General features: G+C 34.1%; 1 long non-coding RNA gene across 1 annotated transcript in view; it reads left to right on the top strand.

Moving 5' to 3' along the window:
* Positions 1 to 23,262, top strand: part of LOC123578927 — a 161,964-nt gene that overhangs the window by 10,801 nt on the left and 127,901 nt on the right. Inside the window, exon 2 of the long non-coding RNA XR_006702634.1 lies at positions 6,983 to 7,048. This is a non-coding gene — a long non-coding RNA (uncharacterized LOC123578927). The remainder of the gene's footprint in view (positions 1 to 6,982; positions 7,049 to 23,262) is intronic.

The raw sequence follows: 23,262 nt of genomic DNA on the forward strand, positions 1-23,262 counted from the left end.
TGATGGCCATAGTAATAAGCATAATAGCTTTGGTATATAGAAAACCTATTGTTTTTAGTAAAGGTATTTTGTTTAATTGTTGATGAATTTGTTACATACATTTAATTTTTTAAAATGTTTATCTTTGAGAGAAAGAGAGATAGCATGAGCAGGGAAGGGGCAAAGAGAGAGGGAGACACAGAATCCAAAGCAGGCTTCAGCCTCTGAGCTGTCAGCACAGAGCCCGACGTGAGGCTCGACCCCACAAACCGCGATATCATGACCTGAGCTGAAATCCAATGCTCAACAGACTGAGACACCCAGGCATCCCTCTTATATAGATTTAAGCAATACTTGTCTCTACCAGTGAATGTTTCAGTAAGTCATGTTGCATTTTGTATCTCTTTAATTTTTCTACAGATTCTAAATTTTCTCCAACCATGTGGAGAGATACATTCAGACAGATATTTTCTTCAACATTTCAGATTGTTCATTGAAGAATCTGTACTCCTTATCAATCAGACCCTACCATTTTGCCATTGCAACTACCTCTTCTTCTGCCCCTCACTTTTTGACATCTAAATTTTATTGTTATTAAATAAAATATTCCTGTGACAAACATACAACAAATTTATAATGCCCCTCTATTTTTTATGAGGGTAATGATATTATTACCACGTTCAGAATATGAAAAAAATCCCAAAACTTATGAAATATTGTGGGCTTAAATTACTGTATAAATATTTTATTTTTTAATTAGCCCGCCTAGAAAATAAGGCATATCCTGCTTTTATGGGATATCCTGCTTACGAATTTTGAGTATTTTTATGTTTTAACTTTTAGTTTGGGATTAAAAGCATCTTCCCCTATTCTTATTTTCTAACTGCATATTTTCTTTGGTGAGGTGTCCATTCAGATTTTTGCCTACTTTTTAATTGGGTGCCTTGTTTCTTATTGTGGAACTTCAGCAAGTCTTTGTACATTTTAGGTACAAGTACTGTATCAGATACATTTTTTGTAAATATGTTCTCCCAGTTGTGGCTTATCTTTTAATTCTCTTAACTATGTCTTTCACAGAGCAGAAAATTTTCATTTTAATGAAGTCCAACTTTATAATTTTTTCTTTTACTTTTGTGTTATATCAAAAGAAAATCATATAGGTTTTCTCCATTATGTTCTCCACGTTACTTTTTAGAAGTTTTATAGTTTTCCACTTAACATTTAAGTTGATCTATTTTGAGCTAATTTCCATGAATGATACATGTTTTGTGCCTATGTTAATATTTTTAAATGCAGATACTTAGTTGTTTCAGGATCATGTATAGAAAAGACTGTACTTTCTCCATTGAACTTCCTTTGCTCTTACATCGTAGATTAGTTGACTGTATTTTTGTTGGTCTATTTCAGGGCTCACCATTTCATTCCATTGAGCCTTTTGTCTCTTCTTTCACTAATACCACACTGTCTTGATGGCTGAAGCTGTAGAGTGAGTCTGGAAGTTGAGTAGTGTCAGTCTTCTCACTTTTCTTCAATAGCATTGTGGTTATTCTAGGTCTTTTGTTTGTCTCTATAAACTATAAAATCACTTTGTCAATAGCCACAAAGTAACTTTCTTGGGAATTTTATTAGAATCATATTAAATACATAAATGAATTTGAGTATAACTGACATCTTAAACATTATTGAGTCTTCAAATCTGTGAACGTGGAATAACTCTCCATTCATTTAGATTACTTCCATCAAAGTCTGTAGTTTCTCTCTTACATATCTTGTACATATTTTGTTGGATTTTTACCCAAGTATTTCTTCTTTTCATGGGGTGTCATGTAAATAGTGTTGCGGTTTTAATTTCAAATACCATTGCTCTGTGCTGGAACATAGAAAAGCGGCAGACATTTATTAGCCTTGTATTTCACAACCTTGCTATAAGTACCTACCATAATGTTCCAGGAGTATTTTTGTTAATTCTTTTGAATTTTCTACAACAGTTATGTGTCATATGCAAACAAAGGTGGTTTTATTTCTCTCTTTTCAATATGTATTTTCTTTTCTTGTATATTTGCATTAGCTAGGACTCTCAGTACAATGTGTAAAGGAGTGGTGAGAGGGAACATCCTTGCCTTATTCCTGATCTCACTGAGAAAGCTTCTTATTTCTCACCATAAGTATATTATGAGCTGTAGGATTTTGGAGATGTCGAAGTTGATGAAGTTCACCTCTTTTTTTAGTTTTCTGGAAGATTTTATTCTGGATGATGTTAGATTTTGTCAAATGCTTTTTTCTTTTTTTGTCTGTCAAATGCTTTTTCTGCATCTCTGTGATCATATGTTTCTTCTTTAGCCAAATTGATGTGATGAATTACATTAATTTATTTTTTTATTTTTTTTAATGTTTATTTATTTTTGACAGAGACAGAGACAGAATGTGAGTGGGTTAGGGGCAGAGACAGAGGGAGACACAGAAGCAGAAGCAGGCTCCAGGCTCTGAGCTGTCAGCGCAGAGCCCGACGTGGGGCTCGAACTCACGAGCTGTGAGATCGTGACCTGAGCCGAAGTCAGACGCTCAACTGACTGAGCCACCCAGGCGCCCCTAATTTATTTTTTTAAAATATAAACCTGCCTTCCATACCTGGAATACATCTTACTTGATTATGGTATATAATGTTTTTAACTCATTGTTGGGTTTGATTTGTTAATATTTTATTCAGGATTTTTGTATCTATGTTCATGAAGGTTATTGTAGTTACCGTCCCCCCCCCCCACCCACCAGCACACACACACTCCTTTTTTTTTTTTTTTTTTTTTTTGGTAATTTATTTGTCTGGCTTTGGTATTAGGGCAATGGTGGCCTCTAGAATTAATTAAGAAATGTTCCCTCTGTTCTGTAAGAACATCTGGTCCCCTATCTTCTTATTTTGGAAAGTTATCAGTTCAATTTTTACAATCTATTTTGGCCTATTTATTTATCCATTTATCTTTTATTAATTTTTGATTATTGTTTCTTTCAAATAATTGGTGCATTTTATCTGTTCTCAAACTTGTGGGCCTAGAGTTGTTCATAGTATTTTTTTTTTGTTAATCTTTAATGTTCATGGTAGCCCTAGCAATGATCCTTCTCATTTCTGTTATCAATGATTTATATCTTATCTAATATTTCTTGGTTAAGCTCTCTAGGGGGGAGTATCAATTTTATTGATCTTTTCAAAGAACTAGCTTTTTGTTTCATTGATTTTTCTCTACTGTCTGCCTGTTTTCAATTTCATTGATGTATGCTTTTGGATTTTCTTTCTGTTCTTATGCTTACATTGAATTTAATGTGCCCTTTTTTTCTGGTTCCCAAGGTAGAGGCTTAGCTTATTAACATTAAATCTATGTTTTTTTCCTTTTCTAATATATACACCTGAGGCTTATAGATTTACCTCTAAGCATTGCTTTTACTGCATTCCACAAATTTTGATAGGTTGTGTTTTTCATTTTCACTTTTTTCAAAATATTTTAAAACTTTTTGAGACTTATTTCTGACCCAAGAGTAGGGTCAGATAGTAGATACAGTTTCATTGCCAAATATTTGGGGGGAATTTCTAGCTACCTTTCTGTTCCTTACTCTCTTCTGATAGCATACATTGTATAATGCCTATTTTTAAAAATTTGATCAGGTGTGTTTTATGACCAAGAATATTGTTGAATGTTTCAGGATGACAATAATGTGTATTCATGCATTGTTAGATGAAATATTTTATAAATGTATTCAACTGTTTTCTTAATGATTTCCTGTCTGTTAGTTCTGTCAATTACTAATGTAAGGGTGCTAAGTCTCCAAATATAATAGTAGATTTGTCTATGTCTCCTGCAGTTCTGCCAGTTTTTGCCTCATGTATTTGGCCCTTGTATGATTAGGGCTTACTCATTAAAGATTATTATGTCTTCTTGGATAATTGACTCCTTTAAAATTATGTGGTGTCTCTCTTTACACCAGTAACGTTCCTTGCCTTGAAGTGTTGTAGTATTGAAATTAAGATAGAGATTCCACCTCTTTTTTGATTAATGACAGAGTGATATATCTTTCTCTATCCCTTTGTATTTAAAGTAGGTTTCTTGTCAACAGTGTATAATTGAGTCTTGGTTTTTCACCTGTTCTCAGTCTCTGTATCTCATCTGGTGTATTTAAACCATTCACATTTAAAGTGATTATAGTATTGTTGGGTTAATATCCGCATTTCTAACTCTTTTTTATTCATTTCTGTCTTTTGTTTCTTTTTCATATTTTCATTTTCTGCCTTTTCTGATTCAAATTGAGCATTCCATTGGTGTATTTTCTGTTCTGTATTAGCATATCAATTATATTTCCTTTATTTTTAAATCTTCAGTGGTTCTAGAAATTGCAATGTACATTTATTATTTTTTAGATATTTATTTATTTTAAGAGAGAGAGTGGGTGCAGACAAATGGGGGAAAGGCAGAGAGAGAGGGAGAGACACCTCCCACCAGACTCCATGCCTGGAAGGAAGCACAATGTGGAGCTCGATCCCAAGACCATGAGATCATGACCTGAGCCCGTATCAAGAATCTGACGCTGAACTGACTGAGCCACTCAGGCTTTTACACTTATAATCAATCCAAATCCTACTATGTCACTTGACAGGTAGTGCAAATACCTTAAAACAGAGTATTCTTTATTTTTTCCTCCCATCCCTAATAACATTGCTTCATTCGTTTCACTTATACAGAAGCTAAACTTACTAAATAGCTTGCTGTTATTGATATGTTGAAGAAACTCTTACATAAGAATTAAGAAAAATAAAAATAAAAATAAATATTTTACCTGTTTTCATTCCTTGTCTGACACCCTTCTATATGTAGAGCCAAGTTTATGACCTATATTATTTCCTTCTCGCTGAAGAACTTTTAACATTTTTTTGCAAGTAGTTCTGCTGGTAACAAATCACCTCAGTTTTTGTTTGGGAAAATCATTAATTCCCTTTCACTTTTGAAAGATAATTTCTTTGGATACGGAATTCTAAGTTAGTATTTCCCTCCATGTCAACACTTTAAATATTTCACTCTACTCTCTTCTTGCTTACGTTGTTTCTGAAGAGAAGTCTGATATAATTTTTACTTTGTTTTTTTTATAAGTAATATTTTCCCCCCTTCTTTAGATACTTTTGAAATTTTCTGTTTATCTTTGACTTTGTGCAGTTTGAATATGATATGCCTGTGTCTGGACATTTTGATATTTATCCTGGTTAGTGTCTGTCATTAATTTTGGAAAATTATTAGTCATTATTACTACAAGTATTTCTTCTGTTTCTTTTCTTTTTGGTATTACCATTATGTATATATTATAACTTTTGTAATTGTCCCAAAATTTTGAATATTGTTTCATCTTTTATCCATTTTTTTCACTCTTTCATCTCTGTATTTCAGTTTTCAAAATTTCTATTGACATACTCAATTTCATTGATTTGTTCCTCAGCTGTGTCCAAGGTATTCTTCATTCCTGTTACAATTTTTTCCTATTATTTTCCTTTAATTCTATTATGTGTTTTGCATCTCTCGCTTACATTACCCATCTATTTTTTTTTAAATGTTTTATCTTTATTTTTGAGACATAGAGAGAGACAGAGTGTGAGCCTGTGAGGGGCAGAGAGGGAGACACAGAATCCAACGCAAACTCCAGGCTCGAGCTGTCAGCACAGAATGCATCACAAGGCTCAAGCTGACAAACCGTGAGATCATGACCCGAGCCAAAGTCAGATACTTAAATTACTGAGCCATCCAGGCACTCTAACTAATCTGTGTTTGTGTATTGTCCACCATTTCCACTGGAGTCTCAGCATATTAAACATAGTTTTTCTAAATTTACAGCCAGACAATTCTAAAACATTTGCTATGTCTGAGGCTGGTTTTGATGCTTACTTTGTCTCTTTAGACTGTGCTTTTTGCCTTTTAGCATACCTGGTAATTTTTTGTTGAAAACGAAACATGTTGTATTGGGTAAGTGGAACTAAGGTAGACAAGCCTTAGTGAGACAGTTATGTTTTTCTGACTCAGAGTTAGCATATGTTTACTGTTTATCATAGCTAAAACTTCCTATGGTGTCTTTGTTTTTGTTTTTGTTTTCCCTTTTGACTTTGGGAATTCTCAGAGAATTCTTATTTTTTTTTTTTTTTTCTTTTAAAGTAGGCTCCACACCCAGCATGGAGCCCAACTCAGGGCTTGAAACTATGACCCTAAGATCAAGATCTGAGCTGAGGTCAAGAGTCCAATACTCAACAGACTGAGCCCCCAAGGCACCCCTTCCCAGAGAGTTTTTTTTTTTTAATTTTTTTTTTCAACGTTTATTTATTTTTGGGACAGAGAGAGACAGAGCATGAACGGGGGAGGGGCAGAGAGAGAGGGAGACACAGAATCGGAAACAGGCTCCAGGCTCTGAGCCATCACCCAGAGCCCGACGCGGGGCTCGAACTCCCGGACCGCGAGATCGTGACCTGGCTGAAGTCTGACGCTTAACCGACTGCGCCACCCAGGCGCCCCACCCAGAGAGTTTTTAAATAGGGTCTGGTCTGCAGTTCTTTTAGGTCTAATACCCTGCTTTAAATAGAAGCCCTATTGATGTGATAAAGCATGGAGGTAGGAAAAAAGTTCTATAGTCTAATGATTCATTTGCAGTCTTCTAGTGAGCCTGAGCCGGGTATTTGTTTCGCCCAAGTAAAAGGCTAGAGGGGGCTAGAGTTGTATTTCCTCAGTCTCTAATAAAATAGTTTCTGTTGAGAACAGGTTTTGTTAAGAACAGAGAACTATCAGCCTGTATCAGAAGAGGTACTTTCCCCTCCTCTGGGTAGAAGCACCAGAATTTTATCTCCAAGCTCCATGTTAAAATTTTGCAAGGGCTCCTGGGTGTAAAACACACCATGATGTTGTGGCTTCTCTAAGAGTGGGTCCTATTAGAGTTTTTAACTCTTAAAAGAATCTATACTGAGTCTCCCCGTATTTGTCATTTACAGGTTAAAAAGTTCCTATTGATAATGACTGCAGTTCAAGCTTCTGCTGCTGAGCACCTTCTACTCCTGGTAAGTTGTGATTCTCTGTATATATTTGTCTTTCTGGTTTTCATGGCAAAATTTTTGCCCTGTGACCTCAATTCTGTGATGTATCTAAGCAAAATTGCTGATGTTTAAGTGTGTTCAGCTTTTTTCTAGTGTGTATGAAAGGGATGGTTTTCAAGTTCTGTTCATGTTTGGACTGTATAAAACTAATTATGTTTTAAAGATTGGGAACTTCTATAAACATCAGTGAACTTGTTTTTAAAACAAATATTCTTGATAATCTGGGCTTATAGATCCATAAGACTTCTATTTTAAAACAGTTAATTAGAATTACATTATTGTTCTATCAATAATTTCACTTTCCCTACAGTAGGAAAGGTATTCATTTCTTTTCTGATTTTATCTTCCAAAAATATACCATAAAATTCAACTTACAGTTTGGGAAATATTCAGTTGAATTTGATACACCTGATGAAGGCTGTAAAGCCTGGATACCAGGAAAGGAAAGTGAAGGTAGAAAATGTCTCAGGGGAAGAAGAGCAAGATTCCCATTTCCCTGAGGAAACATAAGGGCAGGCTGTGTTCACTTCATTTTATTTGGATAATGATAGTAAAGGCATATGGGACTGAGATATTTATTACTAGAAAGTAGTTATTGATACTGAGTAGATCAATCATAATGCTTGAAAGAAGTTGACCACAAGGGACAGTGATTCAATTGTTTTAGAGAAACCAGAGTTTGTATATGGTATGCAAAAATATCATGTGAGATTTGAGGTTGGGTAAAAGATGTTAAGTAAATGATAGATGCATACATATGTGTACATGTATATTTATGCATATATTTATATCCATACAAATGGTGCATTTTAAAAGAATTTTATAATTCCCTAATTTATACTATTTTTTTTTCTTCATATAAGTCTGGAATATAAAAAACAAAAATGGTAAAATGCAAGATAAAAATTGACTTCAGTCACCAAGGCAGATTTAATATAAGTCCAAAACTATTCTAGTAATTGTAGTTCTTAAAATATTTTGCTGAAGTAATAGAATGATGGGTGGCTGTCCTGCCCATGATTGTTTGGTTTGAGTCTCTTCTCCTTTGTTCAGAGCCCTCTTTACCTCTCAGTATGACAGAAAATTTATTTTTTTCATGAGTGAATACAAATATTTATGCAGATATGTTGCCTTTCCCCCTCTCCTTATGGTAGCATTTTGCAATACTAAGTAGAATGTTCTAACAGTCCAATTGAATTATTTGTCTGTGGATCATATTACCAATATTTGAAGCTGTACCAAAGAATCAGATGGTTTTTTGACCTGGAGAACTCATGAAGTCAAACCTTTCAAATTACAGTGTTCACTTACAGAGGCAAGGCAAATAAATTGATGTTACCTGAAAAGCAACCATTTTGTTCTTGCTTGCATCTATCATGAGTAAAATATTAGGGGGACCAAAAATTTCAGCTTGCTCAGAACTGAGAAGTTTTGCTGGACATGGGACTTAGAAAGCTAAAACTGGGAAAACCCTGAGAAAACTGGGTTGAGTTGGCCAACTGATCTCAGAACATCCAAATTCATAAAGGAAGAAAAATATTAAATTAGAAAACTGGAACTGTATGCCGCTGATTATTTTAATTTTAATTTTTGGCTACAGAAATTATATTTAATTCTCAATATCTGAAAGTTTTAGATAAATAAAATTGCAATTCCCATTAAAAATTGTGGCAGGATTGTCACATTGGTTCAAAATACCAGATTTGTGTGTGTGTGTGTGTGTGTGTGTGTGTGTGTGTGTGTCTGTGTGTAATCATCACTTGGGGTCATGCAGCTTTCATTTCAGTTAATTTTTGATAAAAATGAACAGTGTGCCACAAATCGAGCAAATCAGCAAAGGGTTATAGATTATTTCTGTCACCCCAAAACTCCATTGTATTTAACATAGTCCTTTGAGAAGAATAAAACAAAGTTTATTTCTTCACATCAGTTTCAAAGACAGAGAAATTAAACACAACTTTAATATCGATGAAGAGTTTGTCCTCTCTCTTTTTTTAAAGTAAAAGGGCACATTATGATTACACTCTGAGACTCAGGATGGTTACTTTACCTTCCTTGACTTTCATAGTAATTCATTCATTTAGCAAGAATTTATTGATCACATTTCGCAGTTTTCCAAAGTTCTTTTCCTACTCAGCTTCATCTCATAGCTGGATGCTATCAGCCTTGAATTTCCTTTCCTTTTTGCCCACTCGCTCTCTTTGAGTAGCTTCCAGCTCAAGTGTAAATTCCTTGTAGAGTCTTCTTCCTCTACCAGGCTAGTGTGCCCATTATTTCAGTTTCTGTATGCAGTTTGTTTTCCCTTATTGGTCCAGAATAATTATCAAGAATGACTCCCATTTTACTCACAAAAGAGCCTCAGCTTTCACCATAATTTATATGGTCATCCTTTAATCTGTGCTTCCACAGTTCCCCTAATGTGTGTAATTTGTTAAAATACCTCATAATTTTAATTATCTTTACATTACATCCTTTAATAAATAACTTTAGAGTGCATCCTTTACTATTTTGTGAAGCACACAGTATTCTGTTTTGTAACCCACTACAACCAGCACGTTTGCCAACACACAATAGATATTTACATAAGTTATCGATATAATGAATGTAAAGAAGTTAATGCATGTGAGAAATGTTACAATATTTTTATAAAACAGTCACAAATATTTGTATTTTTAATTTTAAAACTATCTTAATTCTTACACTTAAGGCCAGTCTTCCATCAGCTGTCTAGAATATTGTGGATTGAATTTACACAAATCCAGTTAAGGTCACTTCTGCAACACAGTGACAGTGATTTTACCAATATACTCTGAAACAAATTGAGGTCAGTGTACATTTTCTCATAGCCTTGCTCTTAGCTTTCTTCCATGAACTGCAGAAGGTTTCAATTTACTGAAGCACCGAGGTAGGTAAGATCCAATCAAAGTAAAAGCAAAATCAATAAATGCTAACCTCGAAGGGCTAAATAGTAGTGACATCAGTCACGAAGAAAAGTTGTTTGCAGGTTTGAAACGCTATTGTTCTGTAATGGTAAGAGAATAAAACTGCAACTATGGACACTTGTAAGTTTTGTTTACCCTATATTTTGTTTAATATTTTTAACATGCAGACAGATAACAAAGTGAATTGTTAAACACTATTGATAGTGCTTAATAGAGGAGAGGAAACCTGTTCTTCGCACCATGATATGAAAATATTTTGTCATTGTGGCACATTTTGTTAATAGATTCTAAAAATAATTAAATGCTCAAGAAGTAATTCTAGAGAAACACTTTTTTTCCTACAAAGTAAAAAGTAGAATAGTTATTTTTATTATCAGCTTGACCATATTTCATTAAAGTAATCAGGGTTTCAATTTAGAAAGTAATTTAATGCTAAGACCAATAAATTTTGGTGTCTGAAATTGACAGGTAGGCAGAATGAATATAAACTCTGTTGCTTAGTATGTAGTCAGTGCTCAGTATTTGATGCCAGAAAGCCCCCTGGTTGAGGAAGAGCAACACATGGCAGTCAAATTTCTGTGGCTGCAGCTAGCACTAGTGATGAAGGACTTGTTGTTGTTGTTTTGTTTTTTGTTCGACTGAAATTGAAGGAGTTAACAAAACTAGAAGGGCAAAGCATGCCAGGAAGAGAGACCTTAAATAAAAATCTTATAGATCATCTGGGAAGTCTAGATATTATTGAAATGATAAGGCAAGAAGCAAATAGAATACAAAAATATGCAACTGCAATCCAGGAAAAGGTTAAGAACTTGAGAAAGCTTCAAGAGGGCAGTAGCCTCGGTGTCTTAAATCAGCGCTATCTCCCTTTTTAAAACGAAAGAGCAAACAAATGACTAAAAAATAATAAGTGACTGACTGAAGGAAAAAATGAGTTAAAAGTAGATGAGGAAGGTTTCTGTAGCTTATCTTAGGCTGCAGATCATTTAGTAGCTTTGGGCCCTTGCTTTTCCATTACCTACTTAGACTAGAAGTACTTTTTGGTAGGGTCATTTTTCCTTTTGGAAAATTAGTGCTCAGCATATCAAATTCAGTTTATTTGGGGCCATACCACATATTCAGTAACCTGCTCCACTCATTTATATGCTCTTATAATTCTCCTGGAAATTTCTGCTTATAAAGGGAGGTGAGATTTTATAGAAGCTTTTCTTAAAGGAATGCTAAACTGGCATAAATTTAACTGCTTTACTTTTATATGATTTTAAACTTACTACTCAGTACAGCCTTTAGGGGTCCTTTATGGTACTGATTTCTGTAGAAATAATGCCTCATTGTACAAATCCACAAGGTCATAGGAGAATATAATTCTCAAACTCTTTTCAAATGCAATTAACTTCTTTTCTGGTTCAAACTCCCTGAGTTAAAGCAGTATTTCTACCCATGAACGCCAAAACTTTGTCCCCATTTGTTTGAGTGACCCAAGCACATTACAGTTATATAGATCACTGGTTATTATGGTGTGTATGTCATGTAAAGAAGACCTTCAGCTTGCCCGCAATGAGTCTTGGTTCACTTGGTTTTCAAGTGTCCTGTCAATTTTGGTTAAATATTGATAACTTTGCACAGCAGAATGCAGAATGTTCATTTTGTGGGTAGATAACGGACAACTGGTGAAATGAACCTTTTTCTATATTGTGGAAGTGCAGAAGTCATATACTGTTTTGACATAACAAAACCCTATTATATAGAACCTTGTACAAAGAATCCGTATTATAATAATATCCTATATGTAAAGCCATGAGGTTAAATAAAATATCTTGATCTCTAATAAACACTTGAATAAAATTGTCCCCAAAGTAAATTTCTTAAGATGCCTCTGAAACCTGAAATGCATTCAGTATACCTTAAGAAAACATAATTTACTTTCCTCGGAGAAATTCTGAAAAATCAAGTAAGACTACCTACACTATTTATCATTACTACCTATGATAACTAAGTCCATAAGAGATAACATTTAGGTTTAAAGTTTTTTAAATTAGTGCTATTAAGTGCATAAGGTATTTCTTTTTCTTCAAGCCTAAAATACTTTAAATTTAACTAAATTATTCTGCCCCTCCACCCTATACAAATATATGCTATTTTGTTTAGAATGTAATATTTTAAATCTTTCAGCAAATAGCTGATTAGTATTAGAAGGGCAGAATTAGGCAATTTTGGAAGTGAAATTGCATTTTACATAAGAATACAGAAAATATTTTTAAAAACAGTTATCGTGAAGAATTCAGAATAAAAGTAATTTTGTTGCCTTATATCATTTTTCATTTAAAATATCCTTAAAACTATATTTAAAAAATATTTTATGCTAGGAATTAATACCCAATAACAATGAACAAGGCTGATGTAAGCTTCACAGAAGTATGTCAAGTTGGAGAACAGAACATAAAACACCTAAGTATTTAATAGAGTTTGTAGTAGGCAGTGCATTCATTCTTTTGTGTGTACAATACCAAGTCCTCTAGGTCCTATCCTATTTCTGACTTGGCTGCAGTGTGTAGTTCCACACAGGATTTAAACAGAAGCTTTGTGTTGTGCAATCTGATTGTCTTACAGCCTCAACTTGCTTGTCTTACTATCATCTCGGGTACACAAACATATCTGCCAATCATATATGCAGAACTCAAAAGTGAAGGGAACTTAAGGCATAGGGAGCAATGTTGGGGTGACTGTTGGCCAGTAGGAGATACGAGCTGATAAATAAATACTTCCCTTTTCTCCATCCCCCACTCAGCTTCACTCCTGCTCTCCAGGATAACATTTGCAAATAGACTATTTACACATAGATCTTTACCAAAGGTGCTGCTTTTGGATGAAACCCATGCTAAGATAATGAGCACCATAAATACTTTTAAATATCAGATACTTAGAATGGGGTTGTGGAGCTAAATTACTCACCAGTCACATATCAATAATAATTCTTGTCAGAAGTGATTATTCCTGGCAATAAGTAATATGAATTAACTTCGCATACTTTCACTTCGTGGTTGATTGGGATGAGTACAGTTGAAAGGTGAAGAGTTGCCTTTTGTAGTGGCTGTGGTTCCTCATCAATACATATAAATAAGTATAAAGAGAATAAATATAAATATTGAGGGATAGCCTGGCTGTTGGTAGCTGATTTGAAAGCCTTTAAAAAAGGAAATAACCACATGATGCCATGATACTATGAAATGAATCATCATTCTAAAACAGTCTGTCTGATAAAATAGTGCAATAATTTGTTTATGGCTCAGCTAAAATCCAGCTTGAGAACTATACTTTGTGGAGTAGAGGGGAGCTGCCCTTCAGAATGGAGAATATTTATTGAATCAATGGCCAATGTTTGATATTTTGACTAAAGCATGAAGCTGAAGAAGAAATAACATGAGAAGAAGCCCGGCAGTTAGTTAGGGTACCGATCGATGATTCAGGGCTCTATGATAAAGAGTATATATGTAATTTATTAACAGGCACACACATACAGATATAGGTAAACATATCTATGTACCATTATGTAATTTAGAAACAAATAACACATGTGCATAGGAGGTATATACTCAGAGGTTGTTGGAAAAAAAGGACAAACACCTAAGAGAATAAGAAGTTCATGAAACCAAGGAAATAAAATATTTTATAAAGAATAGTTTCATAAGGTAAGGAATCAATTGTCTAAATCTGTGGTCCCTCAATCAATGAGCATAGTTTTGGTGCTATGGGTAAAAGCCCAAATTAAATGGAATAAAATATTAATTTGTTCATTCAGCAGATTATTTACTGAGAAACTGCCATGTGCCAGGCAGCCCTGTTTTAAGTTCCTGGAAATGTCAGGAAATAAAACAACAAAGAGCTTTTCTCCATTAGAATAGATAAAAAAGTAAACATATTGAATAAATTAGTCATTGAGTATGTTAGAAGGTGATATATACATGGGCAAAAAATTAATGGACCTAGGGAAGCAGAACCAGGAGTGTTAAAGGACAAGGTTGGAAGGCTACTATTTTAAAGAGATGGCTAAGATAGAAATCATTAAGAAGGAGGTATTTAAGATGAGATTCATTGAAGGAGAAAGGTTGTTAAATATACAACTGAGGGACAAAGTTCCAACTAGAGAGGAGAACCAGTGCAAAGTCCCCAAAATTGGAGAGCATGTGGTGTTTCCTAGAAATATCAAGGAGGCCTTGTGGCTGATGAAGGAAGAGTAAACTATAACAGCAAATGAGTAGGAAAGATCTCTAATAGATAAAGTAGATGATAGCATACAAGAACAGATGAGGGTATAAGCAGAGATAGAAATCCTAAGAAAGAACTAAAAAGAAATGCTAGAGAATAAAAATTCTATAACAAAAGTAAAGAATGACTTTGATATGCTTATTAATAGACTAGACATGACTGAGGAAATAATCTCTGCACTTGAGGACATCTTGGTAGCAAGTTCCAAAACTGAAAAGCAAAGAGAACAACAGGCTGTAAAAACAAACAAAAAAAAACCCAGAACAATATCCAAGGACTGTGGGACAACTATGAAAACGTAACATATGTATGTTATACAAAGGTACAAAGGTATTATACAAAGGTAACATATGTATAATGGGAATTCTATATGGAGAAGAAAAAAAAGAACAGAAAAAAATATATGCAACTGTAATGACTGAGTTTCCCCAAATTAATATTAGACACCAAACCACAGATCAGAAAACTCAAGGTAACTGCCAGCAAATATACAAAAAGAACTATTCGTAGGCATATCATTTTATTTATTTGTTTATTTTTAATTTTATTATTATTTTATTTTATTTTGAGAGCGAGAACATGAGCAGGGGAGGGACAGAGAGAGAGAGAGAGAGAGAGAGAGAGAGAATCTGAAGCAGGCTCCAGGCTCTGAGCTGTTGGCACAGAGCCTGATGCAGGGCTCAAACTCATGACCTGAGCTGAAGTCAAATGCTAAATTGACTGACGCACCTAGGTACCCCAGACATATAATTTTAAACAACAGGAAATCAAAGATAAGAAAAACCTTGAAAGAAGCCAGACAGAAAGAATACTTTACCTAGAGAGGAACAAAAATAAGGATTACATCTGACTTTTCAGAAACCATGCAAACAAGAAGAGAGTGGAGTGATCATTTTAAAGTATTGAGGAAAAATATCTCTGGCTAGAAATATGTTCCCTGCAAAATTATCCTTCAAAAGTGAAGAAGAAATAAAGACTTTCTCAGACTCACAAATAGTATATGCTTCTATATAATTGAAACGAAGACAGCAATGATATATAAGGGATGGGAGGGAGGGATTAGAATCATTTGGTTATTATAAAGTACTCACACTACTTATTAGGTGGAATAGTATTCCTTGAAAGTGGACTTGAATTAGCTGTAAATACATATTGCAAACTCCAGGGCAACCCTAATAAAAGTTTCAAAAAAAGTATAACTGATATCCTAAGAAAGAAGAGAGAATGAAATAATATAAAATGTTCAGTTAATACCACAAAAGGCAGATAGAAAGTGGAAGACAAAAATAGGAAAAAAAACAAGGGCAACAAATAGAAAAGAGTAACAAATATTGTAGATAACAATTCAACTATATCAATAATCATTTTAAATACCAATGATCTAAATGCACCAATTAAAAGATTGTCACATTGTATCAAACAAGATAGATAGATAGATAGATAGATAGATAGATAGATACATAGAGTCTCCAAAAACAGGTACATTAAATATAAACACACACATATATATTAAAAATAAAAGGATACAGAAAAATATATCATACGAATACTAACCAAAATACAGCACAAGTAGCTGTGTTAATTTCTGACAGTCAAGACTTCAAAACAGGGAAAGTTATCAGGGAAAAAGAAGGATGGGCATTACATGATGATAAAGAGGTCAGTTCTCCAAGAAGACATTCTGAGTGAGTATGTGCCTGACAACAGAGCATCACACTGTGAGGCAAAACCAATAGAACTGCAAGGAGAAATAAATGAATCCGCTATCATAGTTGGAGACTTCAACACCCCTTTCTCAAAAATGGACCAATCCAGCTGGCAGAAAATTAGAAAAGTCATAGTTGAACTCAACAGCACCATGTACTTGACATCTGCTGACTAAAAAGACAGCAGCAGAATGTACATTCTTTTCACACTTGACTAGAATGTTAACCAAATTAGATCACATAGTGGGCCATAAAACATACCTTAACAAATTTTAAAGAATAAAAATCATACAATGTCTGCTCTCAAGCCACAATAGAATTAAACTACAATTCAATAACGGAATGATAACCAGAAAATCCCCAAATAGTGGAGATTGAACAACACACTTCCTAAGAACACATGGGTCCAAAAAGAAATCTCCAGAGAAATTTAAAAACATTTTTAAGTGGACTAAATAAAAACAAAACCCACAACTTATCAAAATTTGTGGGATTCAGTGAAAGGAGTGCTTAGAGGAAAATTTATAGCATTAAATGCCTATATTAGAAAAGAATAAACCTCTAAAATCAGTAATCTGTGTTTCCACCACAGGAAACTAAAAACAAAACAAAATCAACCTCAAAAACAAAACAAAACAAAACAAAACAAAACAGAAGAAAATAAATAATAAAAATTGGAGGAGAAAGCAATGAAATTGAAAGAGGAAATCAGGGAAAACCAATAAAACCAAAAGCTGATTCTTTGGAAAAATAACAAAATTGACAAGCCTCTATCCAGATTAACTAAGAAAAAAGAGAGGACACAGATTACTAATGTCAGAAATGAAAGCAGAATTAGAGACTCCATAGAAATTCAAGAGGAAAATAAATAGTATGTAAAACTGTGTTAACAAATTCAATAATATAGATATATTGGGCTATTACTTGAAAGACAGTCTGCCAAAACTCACACAAGAAGAAATATACAATTTGAATACTTCTGTATTTATTGAAGAAATTGAATCAATCATTAATAACCTCCCAAAACAGAGAGCATCAGGTCCATCTGGTTTAACTTGTAAGTTCTACCAAACATCAGAAGAAGAAAGTGTACCTATTCTCTACAATCTCTTCAGAGGATAAAAGCAAAGAGAATAGTTTCTCACGACTCTGACGCCAGCACTACCATAACCAAAACCAGAGAAAGGCATTACAAGAAAAGAACAGCACAGACCAATATGTCTCATGAATATAGAAGCAAAAATTCTCAACAAAATATTATTAAATCAAATTTTAAAAAGTATAAGAATTATGCATCAGAACTCAGTGTGATTATGCCAGGTATGCAAAGATATTTGAACTCTCAAAAATTAATTAGTGTAATTAATCATATTAACAGGCTAAAAAAGGAAAATTATATGATTTTATCTATAGATTCAGAAGAAGCATTTGACAAAATCCAACACTCCTTAATGATAAAAACTCTTAGCAAGGTATGGATAGATGGAACTTTTCTCAACTTGATTAAGACTACAAAAAACTACAGCTCACATCAAACTTAATGGTGAGAAACTAGAAACTTCATCATTAAGGTCAGATATAAGGCAAGAATATTCTCTCTCACCACTCTTTTTCAACATCATATTAGGTTGTACTAATGCAATAAGGCAAGAAAGTGAAATAAAATGTGAAATTTTAGTATGAAAATAAATTCCATAATTTCATGATATGAAATTAAAAATGCATCACCATTTAATAAGACTGTCCTCAATGAAACATGTATAAATCTAATAAAATGTGTACAGAATCTATGAGGAAACCACAGAACTTTTATGAATGAAAATAAAGAAGAACTAAATAAATCAAGATATATTCCATGTTCTTGGACAGGAAGATGTCAAGATGTCAGGTCTTCCCAACTTGATCTATAGATTCAATATAACCCCCATCAAAATCCCAGCAAATTAGTTTGTAGATATTGAGTAACTGATTCTGAAGTTTATATGGAGAAGGAAAACACCCAAAATAGCCAACACAATATGAAGAAGAACAAAGTTAGAGGAATGACGCTATCTGACTTCAAGATGCTATCTGAAGAAATAAAGGCAACATAGTATTGGCAAAAAAATAGACAAGTCCACAGAGGAATTTCAGGGCAGTGAAAATACTTTCCATTATAATGATGGATGCATGTCATAATACATTTTTCCAAATACATAGGACGTGCAATACCAAGAGTGAACCCTAGTGTAAACTATGGACTTTGGTTGATTATGATGTGGTAATGTAGCTTCGTCAATGGTAATAAATGCACTATAGTAGAGGATGTTGATAATAGGGGGAGGACACAAATGAAGTGGGGGAGCAGGGAATATAGGGGAATTTTTTATACCTTTCCCCCAATTTTTCTGTGAACCTAAAACTACTTTCTGAAAAATTCCTTAAAGAATTAAGTCCTTAAAAAATAGTAAGATCACTTAGGGCTTTTCAGGACATTGCCAAATCTTTGTCTTTAATTCTGAGTAAAATGAGGAACCAGTAGGGAGTTTAAGCAGAGGATGGGCAAGTTATGATTTACATTTTAGAAAGGATTATTCTAGCTTCTCTATGGTGAAAAGACTCTGGAGATATCAGTGTAGATGCCAGAAAACTGGTAAAGAGAATTTACTGTTGGATTATATATGGAGTTGAGACAAAGATGGGGGACAAAAATGTTATCACGTGTTTTAGCCAATGAAGAAAGGAGTTGACATCTCAAAATATGGAGACCTGTAGTAGGGTAGGTTTACAAACTAAAATCATTACTTTTTAAAATGTTAGGGTTAAGTGTTGTGTTAAATATTTGGTGTTGGTGAGAGTGGTACATGGAAGGTGAGGAAATGGAAGCACTGATTCTCCTCTTTGGAGAATCCTGGCTTTGAAGAGAAAGGAATTGAGACAATTTAAAATAAAAAGGAATAAAAGTTTCAAAATTTAATATTAATTTAATTTAATTTTAAACATGGTGGAAATTAATTAATGTAAATTTTTGATAGAATGGAACCAAAGATTTAGGGAGGTTCAAGTTAGAGAGCAGGGTAAGTGATCAAAGTTGTGACTAATGTCACAATAATAAACATGGTTCAAGGTCAGTAATATAAATACAACTGTATTTTATCTTCCCTCTGTCTCCTTAAAATGCATTCAGTGAGGTACTTTTTCTTTGCCTTTCAGTGAAAAGTTAGACAAGTTTTGTTACTTCCAGTCACTCTTAAGAGATGGAAATTCCTAAATTCTTTTAATATTTCAAACGGTTTGAACATAGTATTTAGAATTTCCAGTTATAGGAAATAAAATTGTGAAGTTAATTTAATTCCAACTATTTTCTCCTCCCTCATGTAGAGTCCTTTGAGGAATAGTCTAGGAAGGAAAGTCAAATATGGGTAGAAGTTCCTATGTGAAATTTCCAAGATGTCACCTTTCTCTGTGTACAAGGTCATGCTTATATATAACAGTTTCTCTTGAGTAATCACCATCCCAAGTTAGTGGTGATGTCTTTTGTTAGAGGAGAGCTTCCCTTTCACTCCTGGGCTTCCTGTTGCTCTTCGCAGTCACTCATAACTGAAATTCTATTGTTTTTCTATGTAGTCCTTTCCTGCTGGATGTAAACTGGCCCTGATAAGGATAATGTACTATGAGTTCTATATTTGAGTCAGAAAAAACATGCTGAAAAGTTTGGTCCCCATTTAAAGGGATGTACTATTATGTCCTAAGTATAGTGGAGACCTACCTTTGCTATTCTTCCTAAGTAGTTAATCTACCTGCGTTACTTCTTTTTTTTTTTTTAATTTTTTTTAACGTTTATTTATTTTTGAGACAGAGAGAGACAGAGCATGAACGGGGGAGGGTCAGAGAAAGAGGGAGACACAGAATCTGAAACGGGCTCCAGGCTCTGAGCCGTCAGCACAGAGCCCGACGCGGGGCTCGAACTCACGGACCGTGAGATCGTGACCTGAGCCGAAGTCGGATGCTTAACCGACCGAGCCACCCAGGCGCCCCTACCTGTGTTACTTCTGATGCCTGTTTCTTATCATTGAAGAATTCCGTCATCTTTCCCTTCTTCCTTGATGAAATAGTACCTTTTTGCAACAATAGCTCTTTTCCAAAAATCTCTTCACAATCCTTTTCCTGAATCTCCCTTTTGGCTGTACTTTATGTTCTTGAATTGGGCAAATTTGTTCTATAGTTTTCTAATTTCAGGCCTATCATCTTACATCAGAATGTCATATTGTGGAATCCAGGTAGTTCAAACTAAACCCTTCCACTTAACATTCTGTTACTTGTATGCTTATTGACAAGATGGAAGGCTGTAAGTGTAATGGAAAATAATCTAACATAAATTGATATGGGAGTCAGCCAGAATGGTTTTAATTAGAGATAATATACAAAATTTACAAAGTATGAGCTGAGTCTTGTTGCAAACATGTTCTGAGTGAAGTTCATGAAATTTATTCTAAATTACATGTTTTAAATTTTAGGAAATATCCCATTCAACATCACATGCTTTATTGGACATATATTGATTATTTGTAATTCAACTAGTGGTTTTAATTTGCAAATTACAATGAGTGACACCAGGACAAAGTGATACTTTATTAACCAGACATGGGCTAGGGCTCTATTTTTCACATGGATCCCACAACTTAACTTTCCTTTCCTTTCCTTTCCTTTCATTTCCTTTCCTTTCCTTTCCTTTCCTTTCCTTTCCTTTCCTTTCTTTTTCATCTTTCTTTTCTTTTCTTTCCTTTTCTTTTTCTTTTTCTTTTCTTTTTTTTCCTCTCTTTCTTTCGTTTCACTTAAAATATAAATGAATCCATTTTTAGGAGAACATTCCATGAAATTATATTTTAAATGTCAGAAAATAATTTGGCTAAAATAGAAAGAAATCACAGACTTTTAGATGATCACCTTTCTTTCAGCTAAAACACATTGAAATAACGTAATTTATACTTTTCATCTATACTTAAATAGGTTATTTTCAGGAAGAATGAAATCTACACAGCACACAGAATTGCTGGGGTTTGTTGGAGGAAGGACAATCTCCAGTATTATAAACAGAATAAAGAAGAAAAAAAAATAAATGTAAACACCAATTTTGGTAAATTTACTGATTTTGCATCTAGTGCACTAGGGAAGCTTCATAAAAGAAGGTACATGAGTTGACTCTTGAAACCAGATGGAAAAGTAGTTGTCTGATTCAAAGCATGAACAGTAAATAATCGTACAGGAGGTGGGTGGTGAGAAATAGATACGGGAACAGTAGTCAGTTACTAGGTAATAGAGGGTCTTGTATGAATCCTAAGGAGTCTTTTATTCTGAAAGCAATGGAAAATCATTAAGCAGTTTTTATCAAGGTGAAAATTCATGCTAGTAGTATGTATGTAAAGGATATATTGAATAAAGAATCAGAAACAGGTATCCAGCTAAGGATGCTGTTATAGTAGTTCAGTTTATAGATAAGATGCTCTATTGTCTGTGGTAAAAGGGAGAGAAGGAGGAGAGACATTAATGAATGCAAATTGGCTAGAAGAGAAAAATAACAACATATAGAAGATGAGAAAGAGCGCACAGTCAAGAAAAAGATTCAGGTTTTTTGAGCAGTTGTATATTTTGGTATCAACTGATATAAAAATGAAAAGGGAAGAATTGCAGTTTGAGAAGAAATGGAGAGACAATAATGTTGAAGAAATAATTTAGTTTTGTAAATATTGACTTTGAGATGCCTACTGGATATTCAGGTGGAGATATAAAGTAGACAGTTGTGTATCAAAGTTTGAAGCTCAGGTGGAGGTGTGGGCAAGGTAAACTGATTCAGTAATCAAAAGATAAGTATGTGTGGAAGTTTTGTAATAGATGAGATTATCCAGATATAACCAGCTTTGTGCCACTGTTTTCTATAAGTCATATTATTTTTACATGCCATAGATAATGAAAAAAATATTTCTTTGTTCTTTTATTTGTATACTTTATTGGATTTTCCTTTCAAATTAAAAATCAATACATACTCTCTGCAATAAGCCAAACAGCTTCCTAAAATTTCTTCTGGTTTTGATTATAAATAATTTCACTACTATCATCTTCTGAATCTTTGGATATGTTTTCATTTCCATCTCTATGTAGTATTATTTTATGCATTTCCTATTGATATTCTTTTTCCTGTTTGCTCATTCAGGAATGAAAGAGATACATAGCAACACGATATTTCATGAAAGTACATGGCTTGCCTTTAGGCATGTTTACTGTCTACATGAGTATTTATACATAATTCCTTCATAGATATTAAGTTGGAGGGTATTTAGACTGATATCCCTAGGGGGAAAATGATTCTAAATTAAATATTTGCACACAAGACATTTGGGGGCTGTAGTTGGAACAAAGGGTATGTAAGCGAGGGAGCAGGACTGAGTGAAGTGTGAAGTTAAACTGTGACACAAAGGTCTAAGCTGATTCCAAGGGCTGAGGTGTCCAAAATTGAGACAAGAGGTCTGGGCCTTTGCAGCCTAACACAAACCATTCTTTAAACACAGGCTGACCTGTTAAAGGAAATTCCAGGAGGAAGATTCAGCTCTGAGTTGTCCGCAGCCAATACTCAGCAGCTATGGTGTATCCTAGTACCCATTAGAGCTCCCACTTTGTGTCACTTTGATCTACATTTTTCTATAGCAAGTTCCTTTCATCTGGTTCAGATTCTTCTGGATTCCATTTCATGTCCTAGGAAAAAGTATAATATACAGGTTAGTAGGACTATTTGCAATCTCCTTTCTCCCCACTGCAGTTGGTTTCAAGACCTTAAATAATACTCATTTTTCTCCATCTGCGTACCTTTTCAAGATTCCCCTTATACTGGTTAGCACCTCTGCTGGTTTGGGTGGTTTACCTCTGTGGGGGAACCTTTTATTCCTCATTAAAGATCTGTTCATTCTGTAGGTGATGCACTTATCCATTCACCATTAAAATTGGGCATATGAAGTACCAAAAGAAATGTCAGTGAGTTAACTGAATGGCAAACATATTCTTTCTTGCTGCTGTTTTGTAGCAGTAGCCTTACCATTCATTAATGATTAGGGCCAATCATCTTATCAGTAAGTTAATTCCTAAACTTGCAGGCCTATGGGCACAAGGAACTTGTGGTACTGTAAGTGGGTATTAGAAAAATGGAAAACAAGACTATACTTGTTACATTTCTTGGTTTCCAGACCCAAGTGTTCTACCTAATGAGGAAAAGCAGTATCTTATGGTTGGTAATTTA

The sequence above is a fragment of the Leopardus geoffroyi genome, chromosome A1, assembly GCF_018350155.1.
Source record: "Leopardus geoffroyi isolate Oge1 chromosome A1, O.geoffroyi_Oge1_pat1.0, whole genome shotgun sequence".
Classification (NCBI taxonomy): domain Eukaryota; kingdom Metazoa; phylum Chordata; class Mammalia; order Carnivora; family Felidae; genus Leopardus; species Leopardus geoffroyi.